Genomic DNA, 20839 nt, shown 5'->3' with positions numbered 1-20839 from the left:
CAAACGTATGGAGAAACATTCCATGCTCATAGTTAGGAAGAATCAATATCGTGAAAATGGCCATACTGCCCAAAGTAATTTACAGATTCAACACTATCCCATCAAGCTACCAATGACCTTCACAGAACTGGAAAATCCACCTTAAACTTCATATGGAACCAAAAGAGAGCCCACATAGCCAAGTCAATTCTAAGCAAAAAGAACAAAGTTGGAGGCATCACATTACCTAACTTCAAACTATACTACAAGGTTACAGTAATCAAAACAGCACGGTACTGGTCCAAAATAGAGATATAGACCAATGGAACAGAACAGAGGCCTCAGAGGCAATGCCACCTGTCTACAACCATCTGATCTTTGACAAACCTCACAAAAGCAAGCAATGGGGAAAGGATTCCCTTTTAATAAATGGTATTGGGAAAACTGGCTAGCCATGCGCAGAAAGCAGAAACTGACCCCTTCCTCACAGCTTACACTAAAATTAACTCCAGATGGATTAAAGACTTAAATATAAGACCTAACACCATAAGAACCCTAGAAGAAAATTTAGGCAAAACCATTCAGGACATAGGCATAGGCAAGGACTTCATGACTAAAACACCAAAAGCATTGGCAACAAAAGTCAAAGTAGACAAATGGGACCTAATCAAACTCCAGAGCTTCTGCACAGCAAAAGAAACAGTCATTAGAGTGAATCGGCAACCAACAGAACGGGAAACAATTTTTGCAATCTACCCATCTGACAAAGGGCTAATATCCAGAATCTACAAAGAACTAAAACAGATTTACAAGAAAAAAAATCAAACAAGCCCATTCAAAAGTGGGCAAAGGATATGAACAGACAATTTACAAAAGAAGACATATATGAAGCCAACAAACATATGAAAAAATGCTCATCATCACTGGTCATTAGAGAAATGCAAATCAAAACTACATTGAGATACCATCTCATGCCAGTTAGAATGACAATCATTAAAAAATCTGGAGACAACAGATGCTGGAGAGGATGTGGAGAAATAGGAACACTTTTACCCTGTTGGTGGGAGTGTAAATTAATTCAACCATTGTGGAAGACAGTGGGGCCATTCCTCAAGGACCTAGAAATAGAAATTCCATTTGACCCAGCAATCCCATTACAGGGTATATGTCCAAAAGATTATAAATCGTTCTAAGGACAAATGCACAAGAATGTTCATTGCAGCACTGTTTATAATAGCAAAGAGTTGGAACCAACCCAAATGCCCATCGATGATAGACTGGACAGGGAAAATGTGGCACATATACACCATGGAATACTATGTAGCCATAAAACACGATGAGTTTATTTCCTTTGTAGGGACATGGATGAACCTGGAAACCGTCAATCTCAGTAAACTGACACGAGAACAGAAAATCAAACACTGCATGTTCTCACTCATAGGCGTGTGTTGAACAATGAGAACACATGGACACAGGGAGGGGAGCATCACACACTGGGGTCTGTGGGGGGGAACTAGGGGAGGCACAGCAGGGGTTAGGGAGTTGGGGAGGGATAACATGGAGAGGAATATCAGATATAGGTGATGGGGAGGAAGGCAGCAAACCACATTGCCATGTATGTACCTAAGCAATGATCTTGCATGTTCTTCACATGTACCCCAATACCTAAAACACAAAAAAATATATATTTAAAAATATGTGTGTGTGTGTGTGTGTGTGTGTGTGTGTTTGTGTGTGTGTGTGTCTCTCTAATGTATTTATTCCAAACAGGACTCAAATCAATAAGCCTTTCATGGAGAGAACCAGAGGTACTTTTGCAGTTGAAAACACTATGGCATTCCCAGAGTGAGTACAGAGGTTGTGAGGCCCATGATCCAAGAAACTCATTTCCAGAGATACACAAAGAAACCAAGAGACCTTGTTGCCAGAAGAATTTAAGGATGATGTTTATGTGAACGGCATTCTCAGTCACCCACATTCCTCATGGCACCATGTGGGGTGCCTCCAGTCACAGACCTGCTAATCTGTGACACCATGTGATACTGTCTGAGAGTTTCCCAGCACTAAGCAGGCAACAGAGGCTGAGGTCACAAATGCCCCTTACAGACTGGGGCCTCTTTATTAAGACAAACTCCCCTAATAGCTTAGCATGGTTAGATAAAGAGTGTACTGCTTGTCATTTTATGCCTTGAGTTCCTGCCCTGTCCGGGTTAGTTTCCTGGCACAAGCTGACACTTTGCACCTGTTCATCTCTGACCCAGGAGTCTCGTGTCTTCTATCAGCATCCATGAAACTGTGGCAGGTTACCATGTAAGCTTGCAAGTAGGGGGTAAGATCTGAGCCCCTTTACAGTTATGATCAATACCTGACAGATATGAGCATGATGTGATCAGAAAACATGCACACAAAATGTTTACAGCAGCACTAAACCATAAGAGCCAAAATCCAAAAATTACCTAAATATTCTACTGGGTAAATTGTGATATATCTACACAATGGAATAATATGCAACTATAATAAAAGAATGACCTACTGCTATACCCAACAACATGGATAGATCTCAAAAACATGTTGAATTTTTTAAAAAGCTAGACACTGAAGAATACACATTGAAGAATTTTGTTTGAAGTTCAAAAACATGCCAAACTGATCAGTAACAGAGACTTGAACAGTGGTTATCTTTGTGTGTGGACATATTGACTTGGTAGGACCTGAGGGAGCCCCAGAGGGCTGGAAATATTTTAACTCTTGGTCTGGGTGGGTGGTGGCTCTATGGATATGTGTCTATATACATATTTATGTGTAAAAATCCATTGAGGAATACCCTTAAGATCTGTGTACTTCACTGCATGCTATACATCAAAAAACAAAATAGAATGAAAGAAAGAGAGAGAGAGAATGAATGTATGTGGCTGTTGTCTTCAGGTCACTGTTAAATGGATATATTTCATGGGGCTCAAGAAACCTAGGGGGTCTTTTCTTTCGTTTTTTCACTTGTTCATTTGGCCTGTCTGTAGATCTGGTAGCATCAGATTGCCTGAGATGCCAGTAGCTAGGGGGACTGGAGGATGGGGATGAGGGTCAGATCATGGAGGGGCCCAGGGAGCATGAGTCTCATGGCTTAGAGAGGTGGGGTCATGGCTGACACTCCCAGAAAGACGCAGGACCTGGAAACCCAGAAGATAAGGTGCTGAAGCTGTTCACGTTGTGCCTGGAGTGGCCCTGGACTTGCCCTTTGGTCCTAGAGGCAGAAAGCTCCTCTCCAAGATTAGACTTGGGGGCCAAGGCCTGACACTAGTGCCATGGCCTGGTTGTAGTGTCACAGGAGGCACACGCTGACTGTGTGTGAATGGCTCCTCCTCTCTGCAATGTGGCTCTCCTCACCCCAAGCTGGGGGACAGAGCAACCATAAAAAGCTGCTGACAGCTCCAAGTAAATCCCCTTAAGCAAGGTAGGGCAGATGTTTTATTGACTCTAAATCTTTGCTAGTAGCTGGGTACATATTTAATAAAAATCTTAGGCTTGAGGGGCTGGGATGGGAAGGTAGAAGGGAGGATTCCTGCCCCCAGGGCTTGGGAGGCTGGCAGGCTGGCCGGTCCCTAATAACTCATTCATTCAATATTCATCTTTGGGTTATTATAGTCACTGAGTATCTCTAAGGAACAAGTTTATTAGTGTCTGCTAAGATAATTAGCCTAATCTATTTCAAGGCAATTTAAATAGTCTCTATGTAGGAATTTTTTTTTTTTTTGCAATTCACCATGACTACATTTCAACATTGCTTCTATTTCTTTCCTATTTCCCCCATTGGCGGGTGCTCACTTTCGACAAGAGTGCCATGCTCTCCAGTAGCCCAAGGGGAAGGAAATGAAGTCCCCAGGCTCCAGCTCAGCCTTCTCTCAGGCCAGGAGTGGTCCAGTCTGCATAATGCCTGAAGCCTGGGTGACCTCTAGGATCATCCTGAAGGCTGGACATTCTTCCTCTTTGTCTGCATTTCCCCATCCTCTAAGGGGTACTGTAGAAGAGAAGGTACATACACAGCTTCAATGGATCTGAGGCATTTGATTTTCTGCCCTGCACTTGTAAAAATCTCTCATAACTTCCCTTGCAGCTACACAAGCTACAAAACTCTCCATTCATGAGTCTGCAGAGAGAGGGGAAGACCAGCAATCCTCAAGCACTGTGCAGGGTGCACACAAATCACCTGGGCACCTTGTTAAAATGCACACTCTGATGCAGCAGGTCTGGGATGGGCTGAGATTCTGCATTTCTAACCAGCTCCCACGGTTGTCAGAGCTGCTGGGTCACAGACCACACTGTGAAGGGCAAGGAGCTACAGCCAGTCATCCTTGCCCACTGACATCATGCCGGGAATCCCTCTTCCTTCACAAAAGCCCTAACATCCCTTCAGGAATCAAATAGCAGATTCTTAATAACCTCTGACTTCTCTTTCTAGCTCTCTGATTCCCTAACAACAAGTCCCTGCAGGGGCCATGGTGACTCTCATGATGGCGGTAATAGGGTTGCCCTGTTCCAGGGAGGGAGCGCCTTGATTTGTTAATCATGCAGTGTCCCCTTGCAGACAGCTTGGTAACACGGGACTTCACTGGGAGCAGAGAAGCAGCAGAGCTGTGAGGAAATTCTTAAGCAGAAAATGGGAAGTTTATCTTCTTTAACAGTATTTAAATTCATTTGTTAAGAGAGAGCTTTGCTTTAATTAATAAATTCTCCATTTTTATGGCTACTCGTAATTCTTTACTATTTAGCTTAATTGGGTTTTCATGTTCAGAATTTAGAAGCAGCTTCCTCTTTTTAGTTTGAAATAGTAATACATAAATAAATATCATGATTTTCAGCAGGGCCCATTGATTTCCATACCATTCTGCTATTACACAGTGAACCCATTGAATCAATCAATCAATCATTCATGCAACAAATATAAATTCAGCACTCACTATGGGCTGTGGCAGATGATGAGTATAAACAGTGAACAGAGCAAATGCGGTCCCTGTCCTCAGAGAGCTTACTTTTTTACTGGGGTGGGGGGAATTGCTTCTGAGAGTCAGGCCAGGATTTGTAGGGGAACGTTCAGGATGGTATCCTGTCTTTTAATATAATCAAATAGGAGGTAATTTAGACTACCAATCACACGCAACCAATTGGTATTTAGTTAAATTGTCTTAAACTTTGCACTGGAACTGTCCAGATGAGGCAATGCTCTAACTAAAACCAGACCAGTCGTGGCTTTGCTCACTTCAGCACTGGCCCTATAGAAGCTCTCCCTGCAATCACCTCCAGCAGAGCCCTGAACCACTTCTGGTTTGGAGCTTCCTGATTCAGGAGCTGCTGTTTGTGCAAATACATTTTAAAAAATTATTATGTACCAAAGTTTCTTTCAACGGGTCCAAGTGCAAATTGTCCTATCTTGTTCCATGATTCTAATATGGTGACTAATTCTTCTGGAAGACAAGTTGGTGATGGCACTAAAGGCTTCCTCCATAAAACACAGAAACGGCAGGTCCTCGATCCCAGATTTGCTAATGTACCAGCCTCACAACCAGTAGTCGGAATGATCCAGGGCCTTTTCATTTCCTCCCTGCTGCCAGAACTCGGCCTTTCCACAGCACTAGATCCTGGCCAAGCACTTAACACTAATTCCCTGGGTAATCTTCACAAGTCATTACAGACAGACCTCAGGATGAAACTTCAATTTCCCTGCATTGGCTGACATAGGGAATTGAGGCATAAATGGGTGGATGGGGTTGAGGCGGAGCACGTGGCACAAAGGGGCATGGAGAACGGAGGTGTAGGTTCAGGTCTTCCCCCCTTATGTGACCAAGGATAGTTCCTTTCACTTTTTTCAGACCTTAATTTTCATGACCATAGAACAAGAATGATGATGCCTATCTCCCTCCTGGATAATAGGAGGAATGCATTAAAATGTGTTTTAAATGGTAAAATCCATTTGGAAGAAAGTATCATATGGATGCAAATCATGGAAGGGCATGCTTGAAATATGGAATGGTCCTGGCTAGTACCTGCTGAGTGTCAGTTCTAAGCACGTCACATGCCTCATCTCACTTAACCTTCACGTGGCCTCCAGGAGGTGGGCATCATTATCACAGTAGTTTGTACCCAGGGACACTAGAGCACAGGATGGAAGAGGATCTTTCCTAAGACCTGGGGGTTGGTGGTAGTGGAGATGGGTTTTGATTCTCCAGATTCTGGCTGCAGAGTGTCGGGCTGTGCCCCAGGCTTCCCACTCCTCTCCCTGCAATCAGCCAGCAGCACTCAATTATCCCTATGTGGATTACCTGCAGCTCATATTTCATTTCATTCCAAGCTGACTTTTCCCTGCCAACCAGCTTAGCTCATTTAGTTGGCAGGGGAGCTAAGGGAGTTAGAACTAATCCTAATATTAAGTAAAGAGAAAAGCATAATTAGGAAGATACATCTTCTGGGGAGAAAATGTATGTAACATATTCCAAAGTCAGGCACGGGTGATTTTTCCCATCTTAGATGATCCACATCATTGTTCTCTCTTTCTCTTTCTAGCACACATAACTATGGGTTAATGACATTGTTTTTAAATTTAATTTTTTCTGATTAGTAGACCATGTATTCTCAAGAAATATTTAAAAGAGTCTGGGAGTGTAAATTAGTTCAACCATTGTGGAAGACAGTGTGGCAATTCCTCAAGGACCTAGAAAGAGAAATTCCATTTGACCCAGCAATCTCATTACTGGGTATATATCCAAAGGATTATAAATTGTTCTACTATAAGGACACATGCACACTAATGTTCATTGCAGCACTGTTTACGATATCAAAGACCTGGAACCAACCCAAATGCCCATTGATGATAGACTGGACAGGGAAAATGTGGCACATATACACAATGGAATATTATGCAGCCATCAAAAATGATGAGTTTGTGTCCTTTGTAGGGACATGGATGAACCTGGAAACCATCATTCTCAGCAAACTGATACAAGAACAGAAAATCAATCACCACATGTTCTCACTCATAGGTGGGTGTTGAACAATGAGAACACATGGACACATGGAGGGGAGCATCACATACTGGGGTCTGTAAGCGGGAAAAATGGGAGAGACGGGGGGCGGGGAGTTGGGGAGAGATAGCATGGGGAGAAATGCCAGATATAGGTGAAGGGGAGGAAGGCAGCAAATCACGCTGCCATGTGTGTACCTATGCAACAATCTTGCATGTTCTTCACATGTACCCCAAAACCTAAAATGCAATAAAAAATAAAATAAAAAGGACAAATTGGCTAGGCAAAAAAAAAAGTCTGCACAGTATAAAGAAGAGAATAGAAAACTCTCAGTATGCCACCATCCTGATAGTACCACTGTTAACATTTTGGCGTGTACTTTTTTCAATGCCATTTTTGACATAAATGTCTAAATATTGCACATGTAGTCTTGTAAACTTTTTTTTTTCTACTTGATATCTTGTGGAACAACACGCGTCAAGAGATGTAGATGAACACCATTATTTTTAGTGGCTCCGTTGGCCTTGGAGAACGCATATGAATGTAGCATAACTGGTTTTATTCAAACCTAGCTAAGAGAGACACAATTGCCTCATGCATCCAATTATTTATTTGTTCATTGATTCGGCAAACCTGCCAGATATTGCAGATGAAAAGAAAAATAAAGTGTAGTTCAGAGCCTCAAAGAATTTTCTGTCTTGTCTCAGAGTCACTGTGTCAATTTCTTTTTGGCCCAATCTCTTGAACTCTGCTGCCCGCCTTCCGCCCTCCTTGTTCACATGACCCAAGAAGCAGCTTGCTTTGTTGTTGGAAGCAGCCAGGCCTTATTCGCTGACCCTCCCCCACTTCCAATCCCTTCCTTTTTTGCCTCTGGGTTTAACAGTGGAATAAAACTAATTTATAGCTCTTGCTAGGAAGAGGACAAATTTTCATCTCAGCCCGTCATGCGAAAAGCACTAGTACAAATGAATAATTGTTGACCCGTGCTACCTATTAGAGATTGTGCTTGGGTCACCTCTTTCATTGTTTTAACACAAAAAATTAAGGGCCCTGGCAAGGGCTTCCATGGGAACTGAATTGGTAATGAGATAGAACATCGTCTTTGTGGGCGACCTCTCCTGGCGCCATGTTCACAAGGGAGAGGGGGATGAAGCCTCACTTCTACAATGATGCCATGAGAAGGGTGGATTCTGCCTGTGTCCACCTTTGATTTTAAGCTCAGGGTCATGTTCTACCAGGATCCTTATCCATCAGCATATGCCTGTGAAGCAACTAGAATATGCTGGACACTGTGTGAAGTGATGAGGTGGTCACGGCTGTAGACATTGCTATTTTGGCCTCTGGGAGCTTGCCAGCACCTGACATATGTGAAGCCACATGCTTCTGCAATATATGCATGCATGGAGTGATGCAGGGTACATTCTCCCTCAGTACCAAATGGCTTGAGTTGCAGGAAAAGGTTTGTATTAGGGGTGACTCTTGAAATGGGTTAGAAACAACAGAGGAACTCTGGATAGTGGAGGGATGAGAGACAAACACTCCTGGAAGACGGAGGACATCCCTGAATGCAGGGAGGAGCTGTGCTTTCCATGGACTGGTGAGGCCTTGGCAGAACAAGGAGAAATGAGGCTAAGCAAAGAAGGTGCAATGAGATTACAGAGAGCTTTGAAAGCAAGATGAGAGGAGGAAGGGCAGAAGGAGTTTCACAACACTTGATTGGTTCCATGTCCTGAATATGTGACCATGACTTGCAGGCTGTATTGAATATAATATGTTTTATAATATTAGGGACTAAAAATTACAATGAAAATGTGTTTGTATACAGCCTTTCACCCAGCTGGGGCTCAACATTTACTTAATAACTTGTTGCATTATTCTTATGCCATCTCTCTGGTCAAGAACTATTACCTTGAACCATCATTTCAACATTTTACAAAGTGTTTTCATACCTAGTATCTCATGTAATTTTGAATATAGGTAAGGTCAAGTGCTTTGGTCACCCGGGGAATAACATCTACTGGCTGACATCCTGCATGCTTCAGGCATTGGTCTAGGCAAGCAGATGAAGATCTTGAGGGCCTGCAGGGCTGGGTTTTGATGGAAATCCTGCCTGTCCGTGCTGATTCATTGGAGGACATAGGTAGCAGGAAGGGAAAATGCCCTCCCTGAAAATTGTGATATTACACAAGAGAATCAACTGAAAGATTGTTACAGAGTAAGAAAGTTTGGGGCCAGGTGCAGTGGCTCATGCCTGTAGTCCCAGCATTTTGGGAGGCTGAGGTGGGTGGATCACTTGAGGCCAGGAGTTTGAGACCAGCCTGGCCAACATGTGAAACCCCGCCTCTACTAAAAATACAAAAATTACCTGGGCACAGTGGCATGTGCCTATAGTCCCAGCTACTCAGGAGGCTGAGATAGGAGAATTGCTTGAACATGGGAGGCAGAAGTTGCAGTGAGCTGAGATCACACCACTGCACTCCAGCTTGGCACCTGGTGACAGAGCAAGACTTTGTCTCAAAAAAAAACAAAACAAAACAAAAAAAAAGAATAGTGGGAAAAGCTTCTGGATATTTAGGACGATTCTCAGCAGAAGTATTCACTCCCAGACACTGGGGAGTTGCGTTTGCTGTCACTAGGAGCCTCAACTTATATCTTGGGATAGGCCATGGGGACACTCTGGGATAATGCAATATTCTAAAACAGAGATCAGAGGCCTTGGTGAGACTTAGGATGCCCCCAGCTAGCTCCAGATCTACATTCAGCATGTTGCCATCCCAAATTAATATGCATTAGCCTAGACAAAGAAGGCAGAGCAAGGAGGCTGGATCAAAGCAGCTGCAGACTGGAAAGCTTGCTCGGCAGGGTGTGGGCAGAAGTGCCTTCGTCTTTTAAGTAGTTTGAAAGTGAGAGCTGCATTCTGTATAACTCTGTCTTGCTCAGGTCACAGGTGCATATGCAGCAAGTGATCAGGTAGTCCCTACTAATATGCCTAATGCTGGAGTGTATGGATTTAGTTTTATTCATTCATTCATTCATTCATCAAACTTTATCAGCCCTCTTTTATGTGCCCGATCCTGGTGATAAAATAATAAATAATACCCAATGTCTGATCCCGAAAGAGTGTACAGTCTAATGGGGGTTGGCTGGAAAATAGACAACTACAAGAGAATGTGTGATAAGTGCTATGATAGAAATAAGCCCAGGGAGCTGTGGGACCACAGAGGAAAGACAATTCCATTACAGAGCATACATGCAAAAGAAAACTCTGGCCAACGAAGGTCTCATGGAGGAGGTGGTAGCTGAGCTGGGTCTTGAAGGGTGAATGGGAATTATCTTGGGAAAGAATAGTTTCTAGGGAGAAGGAAAGAACATTCAGGTAGACAGAAAGCAAGGACATGCAGAAATCAGCAGCCCTGAAAGCTACAAATTGTTCTGCAATCCTGGAAGGTCAAGGTAGTTGAGGTCCAAGTGAGTGGAAATGATGAGAAATTACACAGATGAGGCCTCTGAGCTATATATGAGTTTGAGTCCTATTATCAAGATTTTAAGGGGGATATGGACAAAGATGACATAAGAAAACTCCTAATAAAAGTGGGGTAAGATGTAAAGAAGGATATAAGGCTAGTAGCAGCAATGAAAATCCATATTTTTACCCAATTACCTACAACCAATTGTAGAGATACATACAATTGTACACTGAAAACACATTGATTCCTAAAAACTAAACTGTGGCTGGAACTTTTACAAAAATAATTATTTTACACATTAAATTTTTAAAAATAAAAGCTATATATTATTTAGGTAAGCTTGTTATTACTATTAATTCTATTAACATCTTTACTATTAATATATTGCTATTACTACATGCTACAACAAAACCTTGAAAACATTAAGTCAAAGAAGCCAGTGGTGAGCAATCACATATTTTATAATTCTATTTATATGAAATGTCCAAAATAGGCAAATCCATAGATACAGAAAGATGGGTTGCTAAGGGTTGGAGGGAGGGGAGGGTTGGAGGGAGGGGAGGTTTGACTAACAAATATGGGATTTTTGGGGGGTGATAAAAGTGTTCTAAAACTAGATAATGGTAATGATTGTGCAACTCTGTGAATATACTAAAATCAATTGAATTATACACTTAAAAACATGTGATACCTCAAAATATTAAAAGCCATCTATGACACACCCACAGCCAACTTTATACTGAAGGGGCAAAATCTGGAAGCATTCCCCTTAAGAACTGAAACACGACAAGGATGGCTGCTCTCACTATTCCTATTCAACACAGCAGTGGAAGTCCTAGCTAGAGCAATCAGGCAAGAGAAGGAAATAAAAAGTATCCATATAGGAAATTCTATACCTAGAAAAGCCCTAAAGACTCCACCAAAAGGATCCTAGAGGTGATAAACGACTTCAGTAAAGTTTTAGAATACAAAATCAATGTACAAAAATTGGCAGCATTTTATACACCAATAATGTTCAAGCTGAGTCAAATTAAGAAAGCAATCCCATTTATAATACACACACACACACACACACACACACACACACACACTACTTTGGAATACATCTAACCAAGTAAGTCAAATATCTCTACAAGGAGAACTACAAAACACTGCTGAAAGAAATCATAGATGATACAAACAAATAAAAAAAGCTTCCTATGCTCAATATTGTTAAAATGGCCATACTACCCAAAGTCACCTACAGATTCAATGCTATTCCTATTAAACTATCAAAATCATCTTTCACAGAATTAGAAAAAAAAAACTATTCTAAAATTTGTATGGAACCAAAAAAAGAGCGTGAATAGCAAAATCAATATTAAGCAAAAAGAAGAAAGTTGGAGGCATCACACTACCCGACTTCAAACTATACTACAAGGCTACAGTAACCAAAACAACATGATACTAGTATAAAGAGAGACCACAGACCAATGGAACAGTATAGAAAACCCAAAAATAAAGCTGCATGATTACAATCATCTGATCTTTGATAAAGTTGACAATAAAAAGCAATGGGAAAAGGACTTCCTATTCAATAAATTGTGCCCAGATAATTAGCCAGCTATATGCAGAAGAATAAAACTGGATCTCTACCTTTCACCATATGTAAAAATTAATTCAAGATGGATAAGAAACTTAAATGTAAGACCTCAAACTATAAAAATCTTAGAAGAAAACTAGAAGATACCATTCTGGACATTGGCCTTGGCAAAGAATTTATGACTAAGTTCCTAAAAGCAATTGCAACAGAAACAGAAATTGACAAGTGGGACCTAATTAAACTAAAAAGCTTCTGTACAACAAAAGAAACTATCAACAGACCAAACAGACAATCTACAGAATAGAAGAAAATATTTCCAAACTATGCATCTGACAAAGGTCTAATGTCCAGAATCTATAAGAAATCCAATTCACCAAGCAAAAACCAAATAACTCCATTAAAAAATGGGCAAAGGACATGACAGACACTTCTCAAAAAAAGACATACATGTGGCCTACAAATATATGAAAAAATGTTCAACATTATTAATTATCAGAAAAATGTAGATCAAAACCACAATGAGATGCCATTTTGGCCCCATCAGAATGGCTATTAAAAAGACAAAAAATAACATGTTGATGAGGTTATGAAGAAATGGGAACACTTACATACTGTTGGTGGAAATGTAAATTAGTTCAGCCACTATGGAAAGCAGTTTAGATATTTTTCAAAGAATTTAAAACAAAACTACCATTCGACCCAGCAATTCCATTATGGAGCATATATGCAAAGGAAAAGAAATTGTTCTACCAAAAAGACACACACACTCATATTTTCATCACAGCACTCCTCACAATAGCAAAGAGATGGAATCAACCCAGGTGCCCATCAATGGTAGACTGGATAAAGAAAACATGGTACATATACACCATGGAATACTACACAGCCATAAAGAAGAATGAAATCATGTCCTTTGCAGCAACATGGATGGAACTGGAGGCCATGATACTAAGAAAACTAATGCAGGAACAGAAAACCAAATAACACATGTTCTCACTTATAACTGGGAGCTAAACATTGAGTACACATGGACATAAAGATGGGACTAATAGACACTGGGGACTATGAGAGTGGGGAGGGTAGAAGGGAGACAAGGGTTGAGAAAGTACCTATTGGGTACTACACTCACTACCTGGATGACAGGATTATTCATATACCAAACCCTAATGACATGCAATTTACCTATGTAACAAACCTGCACATATACCTCCTAAACTTAAAAGTTGAAGAAAATAAAAATTTAGAGGTATGTGAATTTTATTTCAATAAAACTGTTATAAGAATAGTAAAAGACAGAAACTTCCTTAACAAGTAGACTGACATTTTTAATGAGCACACTCTGGAAGCATCACTGAAATCAGAAACAAACCATGAATGTTCATTATATTACTATTATTTAACATTCCACAGGAAGTAGCCAATGCAATTTGACAGGAGAAAAGAAATAAAAGGTATAAAAATTTGGAAATGAGAGAACCAACTGGAAAAAATCATAAAATGTGAAGAATTCAGTAAAGCACAAATTTAGTAAATATAAATCAATAATTTACATACATTCAAATAAGTAGCTGTTCATATTAAAAAGAATAACTTGGAATAAATTTTATAAGAAACAGTCATAGGCTATTAAAAAAAACTCATAAAATGCTACTGAAGAACACTGAGAAAAAATTGAGTAAATAAAAGTATCATCTATTCAATAAGATGGTCCACTGTTATAAATATGTTGATATTCCCTAAAATTAACAAGATCATAATAAATCCACCAGAATAGTAAAAAAAATCCAAGTAGGCCGGGTGCGGTGGCTCAAGCCTGTAATCCCAGCACTTTGGGAGGCCGAGGCGGGTGGATCACGAGGTCAAGAGATCGAGACCATCCTGGTCAACATGGTGAAACCCCGTCTCTACTAAAAAACTACAGAAAATTAGCTGGGCATGGTGGCACGTGCCTGTAATCCCAGCTACTCAGGAGGCTGAGGCAGGAGAATTGCCTGAACCCAGGAGGCGGAGGTTGCGGTGAGCCGAGATCGCGCCATTGCACTCCAGCCTGGGTAACAAGAGCGAAACTCTGTCTCAAAAAAAAAAAAAGAAAAAAAAAAAATCCAAGTAATTTAAAAAGTTTATATGAAAAAAAATAAATGTGTAATTATAGTCAGACTATTGCTGAAAAATAGTTATGAAGGAGACTATCTAATCAAATTGTAAAACACAGAATAAAGCTACAGTTTTAAAACATGGTGATTCACATGCATGAGAAAACAAAGCAGATTGATAGAACTGCACAGAAACCCAAATACACATGGATCTATTTATTAGATTTAGTAGAGCACAAAGTTTAGCATTGTATATCATTAGAGAAAAAACAATCCCCCCACCCTCCTACTGAGTTTTAAAATCTGCATCCCCATTCGCCCAGAGGGGCACAGAAGCAGGAGAGAACTTATTGACCTAGAGAAGACTGACTCAGTGTGTGAAAAAGTTAGGACACAGCAGCTGTGACCGATGACTGGACACCAGATGGCAGCAAGGACTCTCAGTGGGTGTCAGTATGGACAGATGACAACAGCTAGGAAGAATGCCCACCAAATCCAGTCACTGACATTACATATGCCCAGTAGTATATTAGCTCACAAGATCTAATTGTTTAAGTTTTAGGAATTTTGTGAATTGATTGTTAAACACAGGCATTGTTAAAATTAAAGTCGTAATTAAATAATTTATATTAACCCAGGCAGTAAATACTCAAAGCTCATTACTAAATATATGATTACATTTTGCTACTAAATATGTTCTTAAGTTTGTTTACATATCTGCAAATCTGTATTTGTATCTGTCTCTGTACGGTAGAAATACCAAAAACCTCTCCCCAACTTCATGCACAATGATGTCGTGTTGGCAGCTTAAAATTAGTCATGAAAGGAATATTTACACCATGGCAATTGGCAAATGATATAAATCAGGGCTTCATCTTCTATTTTGTCGATTGTCTAGAGTAGACTGAAGAAAGTGATAAAGAAAGTGTTAATAAGGACAAACTAAACCTAAAAGTGTGCTGGTATATAGCTGTTACTTTGTGTTAAATAGCACAAAAAAATTATGGAAATTGTCTTTTAGTATCCTAAAACTATTATCCAACTCAGCAACGAAATATTCACATCACTGAACAGTGAGTGATAATCTGACATTTAACTTTGCTGTTTCACTTTTATCTTGTTAACATAAAAGAAAACATCAACCAACATTTGTATTTAAGTCACACACATTCATCAATGACGTGGTGACTTTTTCCATGAACTGGATAGCCAACATAGTCTGATTTTGTCAAATGATGGCTGAATTATAACTGTAGGTTGGCTACAGATACAAGAATTCAACAAAACCAATACATTCTGTGTGGTTGTATGAAATTTAAAATACAGATTATATATTATTTATAAATTGTATTACACATACTTCATATCAGAAAAACTTATAATAAACTTATGTCCATATGTACATGCACACTTTTCTTATCTACCAGAACATTACTTCATAGGCCCCTCAGAACTTGGAATCAGCTCTAGGCAGAGTGGGAATCTCCATCCCGGTTAAGATTAAGTTTCCACTCTTGATGGAATGGGAACTCAGAATATATATTAAGTTCAGTTATAAAGAAAGAATGTTACATTGATTGCACATCTCAAATTATGAAAATGATTAAGATCTGTACCCATTTCACATCTGAAATGGCAAAGTAAACCTAAAAGCTGAAAAAGGAGGCCCTGAGGCCTCCGTTTTCGCCTCCAGCAGTGCATCCCACACAGAGAATGAGTGGGCTTCCAACCCTATTGTAACAATATTGATGATCTCTGCCTGGTCCTGACTCTTAAAAGAAGTTGATGTGGGTCAATGACTCCTGAAGTGGACATAAATCCTGAGGCTGCCCTTCATAACCTCTGACCTTTCAGTGGCTGCTGCCTTAAGGTAATTGGCTCAGCCTCTAGGACTTAAGGTGGGAAGAATGTATGTGTTGGGGGCTGCGCAGAACTGAGACCTTTAAATGGACTCCATAATTTTTGTTCCACCCGTAAGGCTACACCAGAGATTTATAGACTGTGGTCTGAAAATCATTACAGACGCAAGACATGTTTTTTGTGTCCACAAATCTGCAGAATCTGAATCTCTGGACATTGTAACAGATGCCCCAGATAAATCGCAGATGCCCAGCAGAGATGGAGAGGCTGTGCCTCACAGAGAAATTGCCAGGGTAGAATTGTCTGCTTTGCTACCATCAGGAAAGTTTCAGTCGAGAATATCAATATTTGGGCCCTCTTTCTCTATCCTGGCCAAGATTGAAATCAGAAATTACTGGGCTGGAAAGTCCCCAAACTGCTTACCCAAGAAGCCCCTATCTTCAGACACTGTAAAATGTTTACAGTATATGGCTTTTTACAAAAGCAAGGGAAAACCATGTATACATAATAAGATTTAATGCTCTTATAAAAAATATCAAACATTGTATTTAAAAAATTACTGAGAGCAAAAATGCCAGATAATGGTGGTTATCTCTGGGTAGAATTACAGGCGGTTTTTTTCTTAGTTGTTTTCCATATTTTACAAATGTCTGGACAGAATACTACTTTTTATAATTTAAAAAACAAATCTTATTTTAAGAATAATGTAGTTGGCAGGGCACAGTGGATCATGCCTGTAATCCCAGCACGTTGGGAGGCTGAGGCACGTGGACCATCTGAGGTCAGGAGTTCGAGAGCAGCCTGGCCAACATGGTGAAACCCTGTCTCCACTAAAAATACAAAAATTAGCCTGGCATGGTGGTGGGCGCCTGTAATCCCAGCTACTTGGGAACCTGAGGCAGGAGAATCTCTTGAACTGAGGAGGCAGAGGTTGCAGTGAGCAGAGATCGCACCAATGCACTCCGGCCTGGGCTATGAGAGCAAAACTCCGTCTCAAAAAAACAACAAAAAAAAGAATAATTTAGTCAAGGGGGAGACATAAAACGAACAAAGCAAAAGCAAAACCAAACCAAAACATCCTCTTCTGTTTAGTGTTTCAGCAGCCCAGACAGAAGACTGTCCTGTTGCCATGGGCTCCCTGGTCGAGCTAGTTCTAAAGTTCCTAAAGCAGCCCAGAGTCCTGGGACAGTGACCTGAAGGCACAATCCAACAAAGTTTGCTTAGAAAACAGGGCCCACAGCCAACATTCTGGGCCCTGAATGCTCCATCCTCCTGCGGGAGACACCGGCCTCCTCAGGATGCTCAGTCCCACCTTGACTACCCAAAGGAGGTCAGAGACGAGTAGCCCAGTCCTATCCGTCATGCACTGGGATGCTCCATCATGGCTAGTCAGCTGAATGGACAGATGAAGTCCCGTTCAGCACCAGCGCCTGGGTGAGGAATAGTCTGCACCAGAAGCTCACATGTATCTTGAGTCTTGCGTGTGTGGCTGTCGGGCTGCTATAGAGCTGCTGCAAACCACTCTGGATACTTAAAACCCGGGAGGTATTTTTCGAGCTCTGCTACCAGCAGCTGGTGTTTGGTGCCTTATATATGGGAGTATTGATGTATTCTGGAATTGGAGCCAATCACCCTCTGGAAACAGAAAAATGCAGTGACAGGGACCCATGCAGACTGGAATTGGGGCCCAGTGCATTGGCCTGGGGCTGGCTGGTTTCTCCTCTCCTGGGCTTAGAGTCAGAGGCAAAGCCTTTGAGAAACAATGCTGCAGTCTGAGCGTGACCGATGCAAGTCTAGAATTGATACTCTCCAAGAACGCTTCATTTGAACACATTCTACTGCGAAAATGTGGCTCTGCGTTGTCACTGCTGGTCAGTTATGGCTGGCTCTAGAGACAGCAAGAGGCAAATACCCCCAGGCTCTCTGGCTCACTGTCTCCATAGACCTTTTAGTGAGAAGGAAGGTCTGTATTCACAGGGCCCGGAAATGCCTGGGATGAACTTTGCAGAAAGCAGGAACAGAGTGAGAAGGAAAGAGAATGCACTGGTCGAATACCAGTATCTGCTGGTTGGCGTCCGTGGACATTTGTTTGTTCTAAAGTTCCTAAAGCAGCCCAGAGTTGTCCATGAACAATCCTTCAATTGCTGAAGGATTGTTCTAGTATGACTGAGAGAGGCAAAATAGGGAAGAGATTAAGAGAATGAGCTTTGGAACCCTGAGGTTGAGTCCTGGCTCAGCTGTTCATTTGCTGTGCAACCTGGGCAAAGTTAATTAACCTCTCAGAGTGTCATCTGTAAAATCAAAACAATTATAAGGTGATTTCAAGAATTAAAAAGAATTTCAAGGTCGAGCGTGGTGGCTCATGCCTGTAATCCCAGCACTTTGGGAGGCTAAGGTGGATGGATCACCTGAGGTAAGGAGTTCAAGACCTGGCCAACATTGTAAAACCTTGTCTTTACTAAAAATATAAAAATTAGCCAGGCATGGTGGTACATGCCTGTAATCCCAGCTACTCGGGAGGCTGAGATTGTGCCATTGCCCTCCAGCCTGGGTGAGAGTGAGACTCTGTCTCAAAAAAAAAAAAAATTCTGATTTTGTTTTAATTTTGAAGGCTTATATACAAATTAAAATCTAGAAAATTTTATTAAAAAAAAAACAAGCAACAACGACGACAAAAGAATGAAAAAGAATTTTAGTTAAAACTTTGGCACATTGCCTGGGACCCAGTAGTTGGTAACCGGTGTTGGTGGCAGTGTTGGGAATGATGGTGACGATTCCTCTCCTTTGAGCTTCGTGAGGCAGGACTGGTTGGAGTGGGTGAGAGATGGTGATATTGGTACTCTGGTCATGGTGAGGGCAATGAACATCTCCTAACAGAAATGAACGTTTTTGAGCTAACTAGATTTTGAAAATTCTGTGATTAAGCTTTGTTGATATGTAATAGAACATTTTAAAGGGCACTTTTCTTTGAGGCAGGTCTTGCTCTGTTGCCCAGGCTGGAGTGCAGTGGTACAATCAAGGCTCACTGCATCCTTGACCTCCTGGGCTCAAGCAATCCTCCATCCTCAGCCTCCCAAGTAGCTGGGACTACAGGGGGATGCCACTATACCCAGCTTATTTTTGTATTTGTAAAAGCACTTCTCATGAAACTCATGGGTGATATTTTCTTTGCATCTCAGGAAGCCACTTCAGGATCCTGGTGTTCTGAAGTCAGAGTACCGGGCAGGAAATAGCCACCCTCACTGTCACTCACTTTATCTTTCCAAGTATGCCCCAGCCAGGCTTCTTCTTCATTTTTTGCCTCCTAGGCACATTCACCTCTGCTGACCTAGGGACTGAGGTCATTTTAGAGAAAGAGTCTTCCAAAGGGAAAGCAACTCTCTGAAGTACCAGACAACTTTCAGCCTGGTTGAGCTATGAGAAGGGTTCTGACCCGAGCATGCCCTGCACTGAAATCCCATGGGAAAGCTGGACTTTCAGAAACTCTAGCCACACTCTCCCCAATGCACATCTGTTAGTCCAATGCCAGTCACCAAAAGGATGCCGCCCAGCACTAGTGGAGATGGAGCAGAAACAAGTGAGCCATGTTTGGAGCAGACCCGGGGAATTCTGCAGAAGAACTTCCAGGGGATGCCCCTGCTGCCTGATGCAGACACGGCCTGAGGGCTGATGGTGTAGGTCCGAGTGTGGTCCTGTGTCCCACGCTTTCCAGTTTTCAAGGGCATGCACTGAAACTATCTAGTTTCATCCTCACCCAAACCCCAGGAGAGGGGACGGACAAGCCCTTAGAGCCCATTTTATAAACAAGGACACAGAATCAGAAGGTTTACATGACTAGCCCAAGGTCCCAGGCTAGGACACAGCCAGCAGAGGCCAAGATGCGGTCTAATTGCCAGTTCATCCTTTTTTTCTTTTCATTTGAAAGAGGTTAAAAAATAGTGCCTGCTAAAGAGCTTTCCCTAAGGACTCAACGCACATCATTAATAGCATTGCATTAATCCTCACATTCATTCTGAAGCAGCAGGTGGCTAAGATTATAGTGATTATAATGATCGTTATCATCACATAGAATTACTAGAACCCTGGGGTACAGCTTCCTTAATGCCATGCTTTACTGTGATGCATATGGGTGCATAAATATATAATGTACACACACACACACTCTCTCTCTCTCTCTCTCTCTCTCTCTCTCTTTCTCTCTCTCTCACACACTCACACTCCAAATAGCAACCAGGTAAGAAAGCTTTCCTTAAGTGTTGAGAATGAAGCCTGAGATCCCAGCATGACTAAACAGGAATTTCCTAGGATTTTCTGTTGCACAGGTGGCGTAAAAGGCTTTGCAGCTAAAACACACAAGGGAAGTTAAGACAATTGGAGAAAGTTTTGCATATCTTCACATGCTCAAATGCAGGCAGCAAATAAAGACGCTAGTCTCCTCCTGGGCTGGAAATGTGAGGCCCTGTCTTCCCAGGAGAAGGACGCCAGTGTATTGAAGCCCATTCAGGCCTTCTGGGCTCCCATCTGGATGGTAGGGAAGTGAGTGGGTATCCTGCCCTGGCTGTCTGCACTGTTCACACTCAGAAGGTGATTGCCTGGACGCAGTGGGAACACGGTGAGCCTGTCAGTGCTGAGTCCTGGCACCAGGCTGCACTTAGCTCTTTCAGTCTGTGATGCTGTCACGCAGCTGAAATAAGGAGAGGGTGATGATGGAAAAGAGGTGTTTGGCTTCCCCAGAGCAAAGATCATAAAAGGAAAAGCCCAAAAGTTGGTGCCAGGGAGCCTGGAGAATGGTGTTCCTGGGGCTCTGCCCCCTAGGCCAGTTTGGTGACCACAAGCCCTTTTGCG

The sequence above is a fragment of the Sapajus apella genome, unplaced genomic scaffold, assembly GCF_009761245.1.
Source record: "Sapajus apella isolate SASKATOON/1434 unplaced genomic scaffold, GSC_monkey_1.0 scaffold32, whole genome shotgun sequence".
Lineage (NCBI taxonomy): Eukaryota > Metazoa > Chordata > Mammalia > Primates > Cebidae > Sapajus > Sapajus apella.
Note: the sequence above shows the minus strand (reverse complement) of the source record.